The sequence below is a fragment of the Ursus americanus genome, chromosome 4 (assembly GCF_024610735.1).
Source record: "Ursus americanus isolate L20-20 chromosome 4, mUrsAme1.1.p, whole genome shotgun sequence".
In the NCBI taxonomy this organism is placed as follows: domain Eukaryota; kingdom Metazoa; phylum Chordata; class Mammalia; order Carnivora; family Ursidae; genus Ursus; species Ursus americanus.
In genome coordinates, this window is record NC_142130.1 from 65506704 (window position 1) to 65526560 (window position 19857).

Here is a 19857-nt window from a genome sequence, read left to right on the forward strand (position 1 = left end):
GAGCTGAAGGCAGTCACTTAACCAGCTGAGTCACCCAAGCACCCATAGCTTTGATGCTTTCTTGAAACATTAATTATAATCATTTTAAAGTCTACTTATGCCCCCAAAATTGCTTTAAAGTTCTGAAATTTCCCCTAGTTTTTAGTAACACTTCATAGTTTATATAATAAACTAAACTAAAATAAGCCAAGCTTATTTTTTTCTAATATTTTTCTTATTGAAAGTTGAAGGTTGAATATAAAATATTATAACAATGATACGCAGTGTGCAGTCTTTATGGAAGTTCTATTTTTGCTACCAAATTGCAGCTGGCTAAAGCTCACTAGATATGCTAATTCATGTTAATATTATAAAAGGTTTATAAAAAACTCAAAACCAAGTTTCAGTCCTAAGATGCCTAGTTTATTGAACCTTCAGATTTATTTTCCTTGTGTCCCTACAGAATTTTGAAGCTGTTATACAACTTCTTTCTCTTTGACAGACTTTGTATTCCAAGTTGTGCCTCTTAGCCTCATGATTCTGTCAGTATGACCACTTAGCTTCATAACCTTTTGACTTCCATTTCAGAATAGACTTTGGAGGGGAAAGTTGACCTAAATGTTCAATGCTGATTTTTTTTTTTAGTACCTATTTAAGCATTGCTTTGTAGCTCTTCAAAAGCTTCAAAAATGTTAAATTTGCATTTTTTCCAATTTCTTAAAGTATTCTCAGGGAAATAATTTGTCTAAAATCAGCTAAACCGGGGTGCCTGGGTGGCTCAGTCCTTAAGTGTCTGCCTTTGGCTCAGGGTGTGATCCCAGGGTCCTGGGATCGAGCCCCACATCGGGCTCCCTACTGGGAGCCTGCTTCTTCCTCTCCCACTCCCCCTGCTTGTGTTCCCTCTCTCGCTTGCCGTCTCTGTCGAATGAGTAAATAAAATCTTTAAAAAAAATAAAATAAAATAAGCTAAACCATCACTTCAGGAAGAAGAACATAAATAACATGATTCTGATGATTTATTGTTTGACTCATTTATTTTTTATGAAATCGTTATTTTGCAGTCTATACTTATTTGTGATGTTGCTTCATTTAATTTGCTTGCATTTCTCAGTCTTGACCAATTACCCTTACCATCTTTTTATCCATAGTATTTTTCTTTATGCTAATTCTAGCAACACCATTAATTCACTAATTTTTAAGGTTTAAACTTCCATTCAGCTTGAGTTATTTTTATTATTTTCTGTTTTGTTAGGTATTTCCATCTCAGTGTTCTAACCATTTTGAGGTTTGGTTTTATCTTTTTGGTCTTTTATTTCATGAATATATATCAGATCATGAGTCTTATTTTTGTATTTCATGGTTTTTTTTTTTTTCCTGTTCTCTTCTATATTTGTCATTTTCTTTTCTTATAATTGTCTTTATGGACAGCCTATGCTAGTTTCTGTCAAATAAAATTATCTTTCAATCAGGTTTGTATTTTTAGGCTGTTTTTGTCTGAAGGGATGATGATAGTATTATGGAATACCTAGGATTCCCACTGATTCAAAGCAATACTCCTTTTGATGTAGGTGAGTTGTGTCTGTCTGTATTTCTATTTGTACATGTTTTGTAGGGTGTGTGTGCATGTATGTGTTTAATTCCTTGTGTTTATTTTTTCTGGTTGACAATGTTTAGCTCCTTTAGATCTGTTCACACTTTTCTTTTCAATCAGCATCAATTGCTTCTTACAAAGTAGCATACTTGGGTATCTCCACAATCATTTGTTAGGGTAGTTTTCCCTGCTTATTCTCTATTTACAAATGAATCCAAATTATTTCTTGGAAACAGTCCATAAAATGCATTTCAGCTCTTGCAAAGGAGGGTGCTTTTGATAAAGAATCTTTTGACTGAACTGCATGCAAGGACATATTCTTTCTTCCTTTTTGTAGCATCTGTCAGCTATTTCTCCTTAACCTTCTTTTATAAAAAGTCTTCTGGAGAAATTCATAGGATAGAAAATGTAAGATTTTTAAATACCAACAAAGCATTTATAGAACAAACAGATGAGGGATGTATAAAAGAGAGCATCTACACAAATCTGTTGTCAATTACTGTTTACAAGTCTTTAAAGCACATGCAACAGGTAAATATTTGAAATGAACACCACTACTGAAAAAATAAAATAAAATAAGCAAACCTGTTTTATATTTAGGAAAAATATCTTGATGAGGTATTTAGGTATAAATGAGGTATTTAGAGGTGCCCGGGTGGTTCAGTTGGTTAAGCGACTGCCTTCGGCTCAGGTCATGATCCTGGAGTCCCAGGATGGAGTCCTGCATAGGGCTCCCTGCTCAGCAGGGAGTCTGCTTCTCCCTCTGATCCTCCCCCTCATGCTCGCTCTCTCTCAAATAAATAAATAAAATCTTTTAAAAAATTAATTTTGAGGGAAGGTTTTGGAGGTTAAATTTTTTTCAATGTGACACTTCATCCAATGTGAATTGGATGGTAGGAGTGAAAGGCCTGAAAAAAAGCTAAGGCTCAAAGGAATAGCCATTGAGAAACCAACCCCCTGTTATATCAACCAACTAGGATAATTTCAAGATTAGTCACATTATTTAGCTTCATGTTATTTGTGGTACTTTGCACCTATATTACTCACAGAAATGTAATAAAATTTTGTGACATACATTCACACTCTTGCTTTGTTCTTCAGGAACTAATGTAGAAAGGTGTGTCTGTACTATCTTGGAATTGAGTTTTTTGGATAACTAACAACTAAAATGGGGAAACCAAGGCCAGAATCCAGCAGAGACAAAAAATCTGTCTGGTAATGATTGACTGAAAAGTGAGATAAATGCATCTGCCTTAGGGAAGATCTGGGTGGACCCACTAACTTGTAAATTTGAGCTCTTTTTGTTTACATAAACTGAATGTTTCCTCAAGAAACTGATGATTTAAAAGCCCACAGGCCATTAGCATCAAAATTACACTTGTGCTTGCTGTTGGCAAAATTTCTCAGATTAATCAGTCTCACTTATGAGTAAGATAAATTTTATAACAATGAATGAGTGAAACCCATGCATGATTAATAAAACTGCATTGAACTGAATGATATCAGATAAATTAGAACAACAGATTTCCCGAACATTTATTTTATGGTGAGGCGAAAAAGTAAAATTGTGAGAAGGTTGGAAAGAAGTATAAATTTAAGCAAACAAAAAAGTACAATTTCATGCAATATACTAAATTTGTGAACTGCTGGGAAATAGTTTCAACAGTCAATCTTGAAATAAAGCAATAAATAAACAAGTTATTCTTTTTAAGCTAAACTGTTGAAAGTATCATGAGTATCCGAGACATTTCCCCAAACAGCAACAGATTTAGCAGTTTCATTCTTAAAATCAGTTATATTATGTTTTGAATTTATTAATCCAAGACCCACCTGTGTTTCTACTGTGAAGGAAAATAATATGTTAAGGTTAAGAAATAGCATTTACCAGTAAAATTGATGTTTCCTGAAAGTATTTGAGAAGCAAAGATACTGCTAAGAATTTTCCTATAAGAGTATTCAATTCCTATTTAAAAAAAAAAAGAATTTTGCCTGCCAAATGTTCCACCCCACCCCCCTTTTTTTAAAGCTTTTGAGTAAGGCTATTAATTAAATACTTGATTTGAAGATATATTTGCCTTTATAGACATTAATAGTTATTTATACAATAGTATTTTAATATTAGTGAGAATAGTAAATATATAGCAACCATTACTATTTGAAATATTTGAATTTTAGGCTATTTGAAAAGGAATAGAAGAAAATGACCAGATTTGATATCTGTCCATCAGAACTGACTTGTGCATGATGACATAGAGAACAAGTTATCTAGGACCAGTCAGTGTTTTGTAGTTATTATTTTCTAAGTTATAATAAAAAGGAACACCTATAACCTTTTAAATAAATGCTGCATTTCTCTGGAAGTTTAATCAACAATCCTATTTATATTAAATCCTCCCAGGAAATTAAATTTGTCAAATATTCATTTTTAGGAAATAAAAAAATTATGTTTTTACATTGAGTTTAGATAGGTATCTTAAGCTCAGTGCAGAAACTTTACAAGACATACATGTTTCGTTGGGTGCTTAGTAAACCTGTAGTATGAAAAGCTAGGGAGGGTTTTTATAACTTACTTTGTGTACAACATTTTAAGGATTTTAATAATCCCTTGTTGTTTATTAGGTACAATCGGTGGCATTCTGTTATTGCCGTGTGCCCTTTGAGCAGTAGTTCTATTACGTTTTCTTCAAATATCCTCGAGATGGATCATTACTGACAACACATCTTTTCAGAATGTCTGTGACCAGAAATTTTACAAAAAAATTACAATACAGCTATCTTTATTATCTACTTATCTCCGTATATACATTTGACCACACAGTATTTGGTTCAGTGTGTGTTTGTGTGTGTTTTAACAATTATGTACATGTGTGAAACTTAAAGATTTATTCAAGGGAGTTAAAAATAAATATGCCCATCCATTTATGTAATGGAGATAGCAAAGAAAACAACATGTGATATTAAAAAAGAAATTAAGGGCCCCAATTTAAAGAAGCTTAAAATTTTCCAGAAGACTAATTAAGCACAGCAACAATATGTAAAGATGGGAAATAATGATAGTATATAATATATAATTGTACAACTATAGAATTATAGAATATAATAATTGAATATAATCTAAAATAAATATTAAGACCGAGGCTCAGTCAGGAAAGGTTAACGAATGCTGCAGTAACATTCAATCTCAAACATTAGTGGCTTGACACAGCAAAAATTATTTTGCTACCATGCTACATGAACAAAGCTGAGCAGGAGAGGTCCCAAAATTGTGTTTAGGCAATGCTCATGCTATAGACACCAAAAGAATAAAGATCTGATGATTTATCATTTACATACACATTCAATAGCATATTATTGTTATAATTTTAGTGATAATTCCATGCAAGAAAAAAAAAATCATTACATGGCTTAGAAAACAAGCTTTATTCTTGATGAAACCCATTTTCTGTTAGCTATTCTGTTAGAGAAAGATAGTGTAACATAGGCTATGTTATTAAACAAACTCAACACCACAGTGTCCAAAGACAGTGCAATTTTCTCATTAATTTTTTATTTCACTTGAGGAGAAGTTAGGGCTATATTTATTATAGTCACTCAAGAACCCATATTGATGGTAGCTTCATTTCAACATGTAGTTTTTGTGCTGCAGCATTTGTGTACTACATATAGAAAATGAATAATTTGGTATTAATTGTTTGAAGATGTATTATCACATTTATACATGCTCATATTTTTAGTTACTTTTAGCATTTTTACATAAGAATGTCTTGGTTCATATACCTATATTACGTGTCACATCTATTCTCAACTGGGAATATTTCATAAATTTTGCCCTATGGGAAAAGCTATTGTTGTTAGTGAAATACACAGAACAACCCTGACAGTGATTGAGAAAAATCAATTTCATCAGAACTATGTACTCCAGAGAAAACACAAAATTGTTCTAAAGAAAAGCTGTCATTGATTTATTTTTTTATCATGACACAAGCAAAATGTACAATTTCATACACCTTTTTCCATCTCATTCATTTTCATTTACTCTCTACTCACCAAGGAAAAACAAAACTTCTTCATCTATATTTCATTGACATTTTACTTCAAAAAGGTTGGATGACATATTTTACTTTTGAGTTTTATAGTATGTTTATTGTAGATGATATTACAATCCTTGATGTTTTAGGTTATTTTGTAGCTGGATAGAAACTGTAAGTAAATCAAGGAGATTTAACATTTGTTTCTCAATATTTTTTTTAAAAAAATTAGAGAAATGATAAATACATATTCTAAAATATGTAGACCAGTACTATCAGTGAGTTCATCACTTATAATAGTATTAAATTAGTGCATATGATTCTGTGAAACTATTGCACTCTAACTACATGCATAATAAAGGAATCACAAAAAGCTAATAAAAAGGGTTCCATTATCTTCAGGAGTGCTATTTAAACCACTGGTGGAATATGACTTTTTAAAAAATTGTGACAGTGGTAATTCATTAAGAAGTCTATGAGATTTTTATTCAAACATGACAAGAAGCAGCGATGATGCAAATCAGTCTTTCTTCCTTTCCTTCTTATCCTTCTTTTTCTTTCTTCCTTCCTTCCTTCCTTCCTTCCTTCCTTCCTTCCTTCCTTCCTTCCTCCCTCCCTCCCTCCCTCCCTCCCTCCCTCCCTCCCTCCCTTCCTTTCTCTCTCTCTCTCTCCTGTCTTTGATTCTGGTATCTGGTTCATATTATCCTCATAAAATCAACAAACTATTTAGTTCTTTCTAGAAGAAGTTGTGTAAAGCTGCTGTAAATCTTTCTTTTATTGTTTGGTAAAACAGTCCACTGAAAACATTTGGGCCTGGAGGTTACTTTTTGAAAACTTTAAATTAGAAATCCAATGTTTTTCATAATCATAGGACTGCTCGAGTTATATTTTATATCTTGACAGGGTTATGGTCATTGTGTTTTTTGAGGAATTGGTCCATGTCTTTATTTTTTTTCAAGTTTTATTTAAATTCCAGTTAGTTATCATGCATATAGTATAACATTAGTTTCAGGTATAGAATCTAGTGATTCATCAGTAACATACAACACCCAGTGCTCATCACTGTAAGTATACTACTTAATACCCATCACCCATTTACCTGTTCCTCCTCCCACCTTCCCTCCGGAAAACCCTCAGTTTGCTCTCTATAGTTAAGAGTCTGTTTTCTGGTTTGCCTCTCTCTTTTATTTTTTCACATTTTTGTTTCTTAAATTCGACATATGAATGAAATCATTTGCCTTTCTCTAAGTTATTTCACTTAGCATAATACTCCCTAGCCCAAAGCATGTCATTGCAAATGGCAAGAATTCATTCTTCATTCTTTTTGATGGCTGAGTAATGCGTGTGTGTACACACAACACACATAGATATGTGTGTATGTATATGTGTATATATATATATATACACATATACATACACATACACCACTTCTTTATCCATGCAATAGCCAGTGGACACTTGAATTCTTTCCATAATTTAGCTATTGTTGATAAACATTGGGGTGCATGTATCCCTCCAAATCAGTATTTTTGTATCCTTTGGGTAAATACCTAGTATTGCAATTGTTACGTTGTAGGGGACAACCATTTTTTAACTTTTTGAGGCATCTCCGTACTGCTTTCCAGAGGGGCTGCACCAGTTTGCATTCCCACCAACAGTGTAAGAGGGTTCCCCTTTTTCTGCATCCTTGCTGAAACCTGTTGTTTCCTGTGTTAATTTTAGCCATTCTGACAGGTGTGAGGTGATATCTCATTGTAGTTTTGATTTATATTTTCCTGATGATGAATGATGTTGAGCATCCTTTCATATGTCTGTTGGCAATCTGTATATCTTCTTTGGAACAACGTCTATTCATGCCTTCTCATTTTTTAACTGGATTAATTCATTTTTGGGTGTTGAATTTTATAAGTTCTTTATATATTTTGGATACTAACCCTTTATCAGATATGTCATTTGCAAATATCTTTCTCATTCCAAAGGTCACCTTTTAGTTTTGTTGTTCCCTTTGCTATGCAGAAATTTATCTTTTCTTATTTAAAGATTTTATTTATTCATTTGGGAGAGAGAGAGAATGTGCACAAGCAAGGGGAGAGGCAGAGGGAGGGGGAGAAGCAGACTCCCTGCTGAGCTGGGAGCCTGACATGGGACTTGATCTTGGGACCTGGAGATCATGCCCTGAGCTGAAGGCAGATGCTTAAACATCTGAGCCACCCAGGCATCCCCAGAAATTTATCTTGATGAAGTGCCAATAGGTCATTTTTGTTTTTGTTTTCCTTGCCTCAATAGACATATCTAGAAATTCAGTCAGCTGAATTCTTAGGGATAACTTAATTGGGAGGGGGGTTGCATAAGAAACATTCCTCAGTTCAAAATAACGTCAACTATGGCTGGTGTCAACGAGGTTGCTGCCTGTGTTCTCCAGGATTTTGATGGTATCCTATCTCACATTTAGGTCTTTCATCCATTTTGAATTTATTCTTCTGTTTGGTATAAGAAAGTGGTCCCATTTCATTCTTCTGCATGTGGCTGCCCAGTTTCCCAACACCATTTATTGAACAGACTGTCTTTTCACGTTGAATATTCTTTCCTGCTTTGTTGAAGATTATTTGACCATATAGTTGTGGGTCCATTTCTGGGTTCTTTATTTTGTTGCATTGATCTATGTGTCTGTTTTTGTGCCAGTACCATACTGTCTTGATGACTATAGCTTTGTAATATAGTTTTAAGTTGGAATTGTGATGCCTCCAGCTTTGTTTTTCCTTTTCAAGATTGTTTTGACTATTCTAGTTCTTTTATGGTTCCACACAGTTTTAGGATTGTTTGTTCTAGCTCTGAAAAATGCTGGTGGTATTTTGATAGGAATTACATTAAATGTTTAAATTGTTTTGGGTAGTAAAGACACTTGAACGATATTTTTTCTTATAATCCATGAGCATGGAATTTTTTTCCCCCCATTTGTTTGTGTAATCCTTAATTTCTTTCGTCAGTATTTTGTAGTTTTCAGAGTATAGGTCTTTCACCTCTTTGGTTAGGTTTATTCCTAGGTATCTTACATATTTTGGCACAATTGTGAACAGGATCCATTCCTTAATTTCTCTTTCTGCTGTTTCATTATTGGTGTATAGAATTGCAACAGATTTCTGTACTTTGATTTTGTATCCTGCAACTCTACTGAACTTGTGTGTGAGTTATAGCAGTTTTTGGGTGGAGTCTTACAGGTTTTCTCTATATAGTACCATATAATCTGCAAACAGTGAAAGGTTGACTTTTTCCTTGCTGATTTGGATGTCTTTTATTTCTTTTTGTTGTCTGATTGCTGTGACTGGGACTTCCGGTACTATGTTAAATAACAAGGCTGAGAGTGGGTATCCTAATTCCTACCCTAGAAGAAAAGGTCTCAGTTTTTCCCCCATTGAAGATGATATTAGATGTGGTATGCCATATATTTTGGTATACGTGGTATATTTTGGTATATGGCATTTATGATTTTGAGGTGTATTCCCCTCTATTCCTACTTTGTTGAGGGTTTTTATCATGAATGAATGTTATATTTGTCAAATGCTTTTTCTGCAACTAGTGAAAGGATCATATGGTCTTATCCTTTCTTTTATTAATGTAGTGTATCACACATTGATTGATTTCTGAATATTGAACCCCCTGCCAACCCAGGAATAAATCACATTTGATTAAGGTGAATGATTTTTTTAAATGTATTGTTGGTTTTGGTTTGCTAGTATTCTGAGGATTTTTCATCCATGTTCATCTGGGATATTGGTCTATAAGTTTCTCCACTAAAAGTGGAGTCATTATCTGGGTTTGGTCTCAGGCCAATGGTGGTATCATAGAATGAATGTAGAAGTTTTCCTTCTTCTTATATTTTGGAATATTTTGAGAAAAATAAGTATTAACTCTTCCTTAAATGTTTGGCATTGGTAGAATTCACCTAGAAGCCATCTGGCCCTATCATCCAGCAATGTCAGTACTGGGTATTTACTCAAAGAATACAAAAACACTAATTCAAAGGGATACATGCACCCTTAATTTCGTAGCAACATTATTTACAATAGCCAAGTTATGGAAGCAGCCCAAGTGTCCATCAATTGACAAATTGATAAAAAAGAAGTGATATACACATACAATGGAATATTATTCAGCCATAAAAAAGAATGAAATCTTTCCATTTGCAACAACATGGATGGAGCTAGAGATTATAATACTAACTGGAATAAATAATTTGGAGAATGACAAATACCATATGCAACAGCAAAAAAACCTAGAGATCTCCATGGCCCAAACTGATCATATTACTTCATCCTTCAATGTTTTTCATTTACTAGATGGCACCACAATCAAAACCAACATTCAGTATGAACAGACACAGAAGCTAAATAAGATTTAAGAATTGTAATAACATGTGAACTAGCCAAGTATAACTAATTAACTGGCTAATATGACAGAAACTTAATCCAGTCAGCTGAATTCTTAGGGATAACTTAATTGGGAGGGGGGGGTTGCATAAGAAACATTCCTCAGTTCAAAATAAGCTGCTTCTTTTGCCAACACTAATAATAAAAAGATGCAAAATGCCTTTTTTAACTACTTTGAGTTTTGAAGGATATTGCACCTGGACATTGAGTTAACCCTATCTCTTCAAGTGTTTAAAAGGTTATTTGAATTAGAATAGAGTTTCAGAGACTTGGTGGAAAAGGCCTAAAACTATTTACTATGAATTTACTATTAATTTGCAGTCTGAGGACAATGAATCAAATATAAAAATCATTTTGAAAATAGCCACCCCATGGAAGTATTCTAGCTGAAGTATTGGGTAGATTTCTAAAACAGCCCCAGTGATAATCATTGGAATTTGGGGCTTGAAATTTACCTGACACAGTGGCTAATACATAATCTCTTAGAGTGAAAAATCATTGATAGGATTTTGTAGCAACAGCTATCAAGTAATTTTAAACTCAAAATACCTATATGTTGTATATAATGATATAGAGAAGTTCCAATAAGGATTGTGCAGCTCAGCTGAGTACACTGGAAGAAAAATGATATGAATGTGCAAATGTAAAAGTTTATTCTCTCACAGTTCTGGAACATAAAAATCTTAAATCCAAGTGTTAACAGGGTTGGCTCCTTCTCAGGGCTCAAAACATATATAGTCTTCTTCCATAAGCAGCTGATTGAAAAATATTAGGAATGTAGGCAGACTGTCCAACTATAAAGAAGACATTAAATTTTTCCTGGTTTATAAAAACAGGGGAGCTGAGTCCTGAATAAGGTGATCACTGGGACTTCCATGATGTGCAGGGACAACTTGGAAAACACAGAATCACTACTGTTTAATATTTGGTCAAGTGACCAGAAAAATAATTATTTGAGGAAACAGTGACAACAATAAACTGTCTCTCATAGTTCACATTAATACCTTCTGTTCTCTGTGTTGAATAATTGTGTCATCTGCCTATATGGACATTAAAAATATATAAATGCTCTTTGGGCTTTTTTTGTAGCCCCAGTGTAGACTTCTGTACCTTGTGAATTATTCTTCAAAAGTAAAGGGCAAATAAGGACACTTTCAGACACACACAGTTGAGAGAAGTTTTGCTAGTAGACTTGCCATGAAAGTAATGTTAAATGAAGTTCTTTAGAAAGAAGGAAAATAATACAGGTCAGAAACTCACATCTGAAAAATAAAGGAAGAGCATGGAAGAAAGTATAAGGAAAAGTAAAACTTAAACTTGTATTTCTCTTAATTTATCTAATAACAGTTTATTCCTAATAATAATAACAACAACAATAATAATAATTTTCAATTTCGTATGCTTATGCATATATATATGCATAATCTATGCCTATAAATAAGTAAAGTGAATGACAGCAATGATACTAGAGAAGGGAGAAAAGAATTAGGATTATTTTGCTTTTTTATGTTTTTTTTTTCTTTTAAGTACACACTCCTCTTGAAGAGGTATAACATTATTTAAATGTTTACTTCAATTAGCTGTAAATGTATATTGCAATTTTAGGACAATAATTTTAGAAGCTTTTTTTTTTAAGTATAACAGATACACCAAGAGAAAATGGAATAACACAAAATGTTTTATTAAAAACACAAAAGGTGGAAAAGAATACAGATAAAAATAAACAAAGAACAAGGATAAAAACTAGAATATAGTAAAAAAATTGTAGTAGATATTGATTCAACTATATCCATAAAAACTTAGAATGTCAATGATCTAAGTGCACCAATTAAGAGGCAGAGATTGCTGAGGGAGGATCCAAAAACAAGACCTACTTTAAATTAAAAAAAACCCTGAAGATTAAAAGTACATTGTTGGAAATTAAGACCTACAGAAGCCAACAGACATGAAAAAAGCCAACAAACACATGAAAAGATAGTCAACATCACTCATCATCAGGGAAATGAAAGTCAAACCCACAATGAGTTGTCAACCTTACATCTGTCAGAATAGCTAAAATAAAAATGATATGAAATAATAAGTGTTGGTGAGGATGTGGAGAAAAAGAACCCTCATATACTGTTAGTAGAAATGTATATTGGTAATAACCATTGTGAAAAACTGTATGGAGGTTCCTCAAAAAATTAAAAATAGAAATGGTATATAAACCAGTAATTCCACTAGTGGGTATTTGCCCAAAGAAAATGAAAATGTAGTTCAAAAAGATAAATGCACTTCTATGTTTATTGCAGCATTATTTACAATAGCCAAGATATGGAAGCAATCAACAGACAAATGGATAAGGAGGATGTGGTGTGTGTGTGTGTGTGTGTGTGTGTGTATATATATATATATATATATATATATACACAGTGGAATATGACACACACAGTGGAATATGACACAGCCATAAAAATGGATGAGATCATGCCATTTGTGACATGGGTATTATGCTAAGTGAAATAAGGTATTATGCTAGAGGTTATTATGAGTATTATGGTATTATGGGTATTAGAGGGTATTAGGCTAAGTGAAATAACTAAAACTGAGAAAGGCAAATAGTGTATTATTTTCCTTAAATGTAGAATCTAAATAACAAGAATCAAACAAAAAGTAGAATTAGACCTATAAATATAGAGAACGAACTGATGGTTGCCAGATGGGAAGGGGGTGGAGGCTGGGCAAGACAGTTGAAAGAGAGTGGGAGATACAGGTTTCCAGTTATGTAGTGAATAAGTCACAAGAATAAAAGGCATAGCACAGGAATATAGTCAATGATATTGTAATAGTGATGTGTCAGACAGATGGTAGCTATACTTGTGAACATAGCATAATGTATAAACGTGTTTCAACTTTTTACCAAAAACTAATTCAAATGATGAAGAAACTGAAATTTTCTTCTCTGAACAGGTATAAGGATAGAATGTCCCCTTTAACTGTTCCTTTTCTACATCACCCTGGAAGTTTTAGCTAATGCAATAAGACAAAAATACCAAATAAAAGGTACACCAGTTAGGAAGGAAGAAATCAAACTATCTTTGTTTGCAGATTATAGGGCAATCTATGTAAAAATAGGAAAGACACAAAGAAACAAAAAACACTCCTGGAACTAAATAGGGTTGCAGGATGCAAGGTTAATATAGAAAAGTCAATTTCCCATATAACCACACTGAACAAGTAGAATTTGAAATTAGTAACACAATACCATTTACATTAGCACTAGAAAATGAAATACTTAGGTATGAATCTTACATATATATACAAAATCTTTATGAGGAAAACTATAAGACCAAAGTAGAACAAAGTATTGGAGAGATGTTCCATACTCATAAATTCAAAGTCTGAACATTGTCAAAATGAATGTCCTTCCAAACTTGATCTATAGATTTAATGCAATCCCCCCACAAAATTCTATTGAGCTATTTTGTGGCTACTGAAAAATTGACTCTAAAGTTATATAGAAAGGCAAAATATTTGGAAGATCCAACACAATACTGAAGAATAACAAGAGTTGGAGGACCTACCCTACTCAATGTCAAGACTTACTACAGAGCTACAGTAACGAAGGTAGTGTGGTATTAGAGAAAGAACAGACAAATAGATTGGTGGAACAGAGTAGGGAGCCCAGGAACTGACCCATATAAGTACTGTTCACTAATCTCTGACAAAGGAGCAAAGGTAACATAATGAAGCAAATATAGTCTTTTTAACAAATGGTCCTGGAAGGACTAGGCATCCTCATTCAAAACATGAATCTAGATAGATCTCACACTGTTTACTAAAAACTAGCTCAAAATGTATAAAAGACTTAAATGTAAAATGCAAAATTATTAAAATCCTACATTTAACAAAAGAGAAAATCTAGATGACCTTGGCTATGGTGATATCTTTTTAGATACAATAGCAAAAGAAGAATTCATGAAATAAAGAATTGATAAGCTGGACTTGATTAAAGTTGGAAACTGCTACTCTGTGAAAGACAGTGTCAAGAGAATGAGAAGACAAGCCACACGCTGGGAGCATATATTTGCAAAATACTCATCTGATAAAGCTCCATTATACAAAATGTATAAAGAACTCCTAAAACTTGACAATAAGAAAACAAACAACCTAACTGAAAACTGGACCAAAGATGTTTGTAGACACCACACCAAAGGATATTTACATATAGCAAATAAGTATATGAAAAGATACTCCATATTATATGTCATCAGAAAAACATAAATTAAAACATTACATACCTATTAGAATGACCAAAATGCAAAACCCTGACAACATCAAATGACACCAAATGCTCTCTTGATGTGGAACAGAAAACTTCATTTATTGCTGATACAAATGCAAACTACAATAGCCACTCTAGAGAATAGTTTGGTGATTTCTTAAAAAACCAAACATGCTATTACCAGACAATTGATTAATGTTGCTCCTTCATATTTCCCTAAAGGAGTTGAAAATGTATGTCCACATAATGACCTAAAAATTAAGTTTAGAATAGCTTTACTTATAATTGCCAAAACTTGGAAAGAACCAAAATGTCATTAAGTAGGTGAATAAATAAGTAAACTGTGGTACATTGAGACAATGGAATATTATTCATCACAAAAAGAAATGAGCCATCAAGCCATCAAAAAACATGGAGGAAATTTAAATGCATATTACTAACTGAAAGTAGCCAATCTGAGGCTATATCCTGTATAATTCCAACTACATGACATTGTAGAAAAGGCAAAACTATGGAGACAATAAAAAGATTAGCATTTGTGATTGGCTTGTAGGAAGTATTTGATAGAGGAGAGTATTTTTAGAGTAATGAAAATATTTTGTGTGATACTATAATGATGAATACTTTACATGAAAATTTTACATTTGTCAAAACCCATGGAATATACAAGAGTGAATCCTATTTTAAACCGGATTTTGGATGATTGTGATGTATTAATGTAAGTTCACCAATTGTAAACAATGTATCACTTTGGTGGGGGATGTCAATAATAGGGAGGACTATGCAAGTGTGTAGGCAGAGGATATATAGGAAACTTTTGTACTTCCTCAATTTTGCCTTGAAACTAAAACTTCTCTAAAAATTAAAACCATTAAAAATAATAAAGTTGCAGCCAAATAAACCTTGAGAAAGAAGAAAGCTGGAGGAATAATAATTGCAGATTTCAAGCTACACTAGAAAGCTATAATAATCAAAACAGTACGGTTTGGCACAGAAATGAACACATAGATCAATGGAATAGGATTCAGAGCCTATAGAATAGGTTAGAGGAATAAACCTGTGCTTATGTGGTTGATATAATCTGTGAAAAAGTAGACAAAAATACACAACAGGGGAAAAACAGTCTTCAATGAATGGTGCTGGTATAAATGGACAGCTACATGCAAAAGAATGAAAAAGGAACACTTTCTTAAACCACATACAAAAAATAAATTTAAAATGGATTAAAGACCTAAACATGAGACCTGAAACCATAAAACTTCTAAAGAAAACAAAATCAGTAATCTCTTTGATGGCCTTAGGAAATATGGATATGAACAAAGGACAAAGGACTGCATAAATGTATGTCTACCATAGAAACTCTTAGTAGTACCTTCAGGGATTTCAAATAATCTGACTGTTCAGGCAGGTGTCCATTTTGACTAAAAATATATTACTTTCTTGGAACCATGAATTAGTTGGCAGTTCCACAATGAATAAGATTATATCATTCATTATGGCAATGACAAAATTGAGCTAAAAAACACTCCATGGGTTAGACTTATGATATTCCTTAAAACTCAAAAGTTGTTCTTTGATTCATAAGCATAATTATTACAAAGTAAAAACACTTGTTTATAAAAAAATGGAGAAATGGGTTATAAGGGCATTATTGGCTGACTTGCTTAGTTAAATAATGTATTTCATCTGAATGTGATTGCTTGTAAAATGATAACTTTTTTGGAAGTTTCTGAAATGAATGTTGAAAATGATGCAATCACTTAAAACTGTTTTCTCTCATAGAATATATCCTTTATCTTACTAGAAAGTCTTGTGCCAGCTATATAAATATAGTTACATATCAGGCAGAAAAATAAATTGATGTTCAGTAGAGAATTTTAATTCCCCTGACTTTGTGCACATTCCTAAAGGAACAATAGACTTGATCAGGAATTTATTTCATGTGGTTAAAATGGTACTGATTGTAATAGCTCCTGCATGGCCTAATTGTAGACATAATTTCATTATTCTTTTCTATTTCAGTCTTCCTGGAAATAATAAAAATGGAGGCTTTGGCAAGTTTATTTGTGCTCTCTCCTATGGTTGAGTATTATGGCTGAAACAAAAACTTTTTCCTGGGGAGGTCAAGGGCACAAAGAGACATTTAACAGAGAGAAAGAAGGGAAAAATATTGGATAAAATGTGGCATATAAATAGGTAATAATAAAGGGATAAATGCCATCATTCTTTTCCTGAGAGAATATTTTAGAGCAAGAGAAGAATACTTAGCAATTTCTCTCATGATCAATCCTAAAAGAAACTTTCCATGAAGCTTTTTTTTTTAAGTTGCCATTTTTTGTTTATTTGTTTTACCCCTAAGAAGAAGAATTTCTATGAGCCAAAATACAAGATTAACTAAAAGTCTCTATGTGGGGTGATTTGAAGACATAAAATCAACCAATATGCTCTCAAAAGTCAACTTTATAATAATGGATTAGAATTATCATGTATTCTTCATTATATTTCTTACATTGGTTCTCCTTTGGTCTTTAGATTCTGTCTTCGAATTTAATTGTGTCGCTGAGATTAGAAGCCTGTAGCTGACAATTGCTTTTCTGTGAATCCACATGGTATTGTGTTAAGGCAACTACCTAGGTATGACATGAAGGAATCAGAGATGTTTATTTTCCCAATCCTTTAAGAACCAATATTTAGGTAAAATGCAAAAAATCCTGACGTGTCTTGATGATATTTCCATAAAAGTTTAAAAAATACTTAGATTCATTTTCTAAATTTATCTCATTCTTAAACCAGTAAAAAAGAGAGTTTCTGTACTGGTATCTTCCATAGATCAAACTTGGAGTAGGAGTATACTACAGTAAAGATGATTGTTTTTGAACATTGAATATATTTAGCTATAGAGTGAAGAATAAGAAAACAAGAATAAAAATGATAAAATACTGTGGAGATGATATGGCAATAGAGAAATATTATAACTAACATAGAAGAAGAGATCTATATTGAAAGTCTGATAAAATCAGTATATTTCACCCTTGGCTACTTGCTGATAGGTAAAGAATTAAAGAGAGAAATTTAAGCTTATATAGGAAGGACTTATATAGGAATGCTTATATAGGAATGAATAAGCTTATATAGGAATGAATACTAAGATAATATAAAGGAGTGGAATTGGATAGTTGGGAGAAGAGAAAAATGTGAGTTGGTTAGAATGAGTTACTATACAGCTGTGGTATTGCTCAGATTATGGCACAGACAGTATCAAAAACACAGATAAGACTTAAAGATATTGTTAAAAAAATTACTATAACTTCTGTTTTCAGAACAAGATGACATATTCACTTTTCCCTGGTTTCCCCACAAAATACAACTAACATACTAGAAGGTATTTAATAAATAATGGTTAAAAGACTGAAAGCTGGAAAGAAGTTGGGCTGATTAGAGACTTAAGTAACAAGAATGTAGGGAGTTTCTTGGGTTTTCTGTTTCCCCTACAATCCCAAATTGTATGTCAGAGAGGCCTGCAACCTGGTAATGCCAGTTGACACAAATAAAACATCACCAAAATGCCTTCACTTTCTGGCAAAATGATTTGGAAACAGGAAGCCTAACAGCAACTTAGTTGGGAACCTCAAAACTCACTTCAAACTAAGGTTCTATCAGATGATTCTAGCCAGGGACAACAGTGGCAGCAGTGAAAACTCAAGTTGTTTTATTTCTTGCTCCACAACCATTGCCCCGGTGGGTGGCCTAACCTGTCCACAGCACTGGTATGATTCCTGGTGTCTCTTGGCACTCCAACCAGCAGAATAATGTGACTCAGGATCAGTGTGTTTAACCTAAATCACCTTGAAGGTTGCCCAGCAAAAAGAAGTGATCCAGGGAAGCTGCTTCTACCTAGGTAAACATTATTAACTAAGATTCAAGAGAAGCGTTTATACCATTGGAAAAATAAAGTAGACTAAAATATTTTTGGCAAGGACTCAAAAAAATAAACTGTTATGAAACTAAAGCCCAGCAAAATAAGAAAGTACATATATGCCAAATCTGAACAAAATGGCCGAATGATAAAATAGAGGCCAGCAAAGTCTCCCAAGGTAAATGTTCAGAATACAAAATGTTCAGAATGCAATTAAAAATCATTTAACATAAACCCAAGTGACCAGAATTTAAGTTAAAAAAAAAAAAAAAGATGATCAACTGGTGCCAATATTCAGAAAAATCCTATGTTGGAATTATCTAACAAAAATTTTAAAGTGACTTTCATAAAAGTGCTGCAAGAATCAACTTGAGAAGCTGAATAAATCCTACTGAGGAATAATCCAAATAAATCCACACCAAGAAAAAACATAATTAAACTTTGTAAAACCAAAGGGGGGGGATCTATTCAAAGCAGCAAAGAAAAATGATGTATTCCTTATAGAGAACAGTAATTAGAATAACAGATTTTTTTAATAATATGTATTTTGTTATATTAGTCACCAATGTGACTCCACAGAGTCCAGAACATAATGGCATCTTACTTTTTTAAAAAAATTTGTCTAGTTAATATCCATTACCGTTACAATTTTTTTCTTGTCATGAAAATTTTTAAGATCTGTCTTAGCATTTTTCAAATGGTGAAAGAGAACTGTCAAACCCAAAACTACTCAATACTATCCTCCAGGAACAAAGGAGAGATAAAGTATTCCCAGACAAAGGAAAGCTAAATTCCTAGCAGATCAAACAGGAAAGAATGCCTAAAAGTAACTTTCAAAACTGAAAGAAAATGGTAACACAAATCTGGGCCCTTCAGAATTCAAATTAGAACAACAGAATTTGTAAAAATGGATTTAACATAAGAGTGTTTCTACATCATGAATTTTTTAATTATATTTTTCAGTTGAAGCAAAAGTTAAGCAACATTAGATGTGCTAGTCAATGGATATAAAGGAAATATTTAAGAAATATATTTTTAAAATTATGATCATAAAGAAACCTAACTGAAAGTAAGGTTTTGACTCTACCCAAACTGGTAAAATATTAACACCTATTGGTGTTAATCACATAGACTGTGATAAGTTGTATATATGTGGTAATACCTATAACAACTCATAAGAAAACTATACAAAGTAATATACTAAAAACATTTGTAAATAAAACAAAATGGAAATATAAATATGTTCAAGTCATTTATGGGAATCTCAGAAAACAGAAAAATGAGAAACAGGAAATAAAAACCAACATAAAAAGGCAGTCTGAAACTGTAATATTATTTTAAATATAAGTGTCTAAATACTCCAAAGAAGACAGATTAGCAGAGTATATTTTTAAAAAGTAACCATATTCTATCCACAAGAAACCTACTTCAAACTTAGCAATAGCAAATGTTTGGGAAAAAAAGAATGTAAAAAGTTATATTATGCAAAAATTAATAAGAGTAAAAATAACTATATAAATACCAGATAAAGAAAATTTCAGATGAAACATTAGAGACAAAGCAGGACATCAGATAATGATAAAAGAATCTATTTATGAAGAGGGGATAGGAATTCTAAATGTGTGTGAATCAAAGACCAAAACTTCAAAATG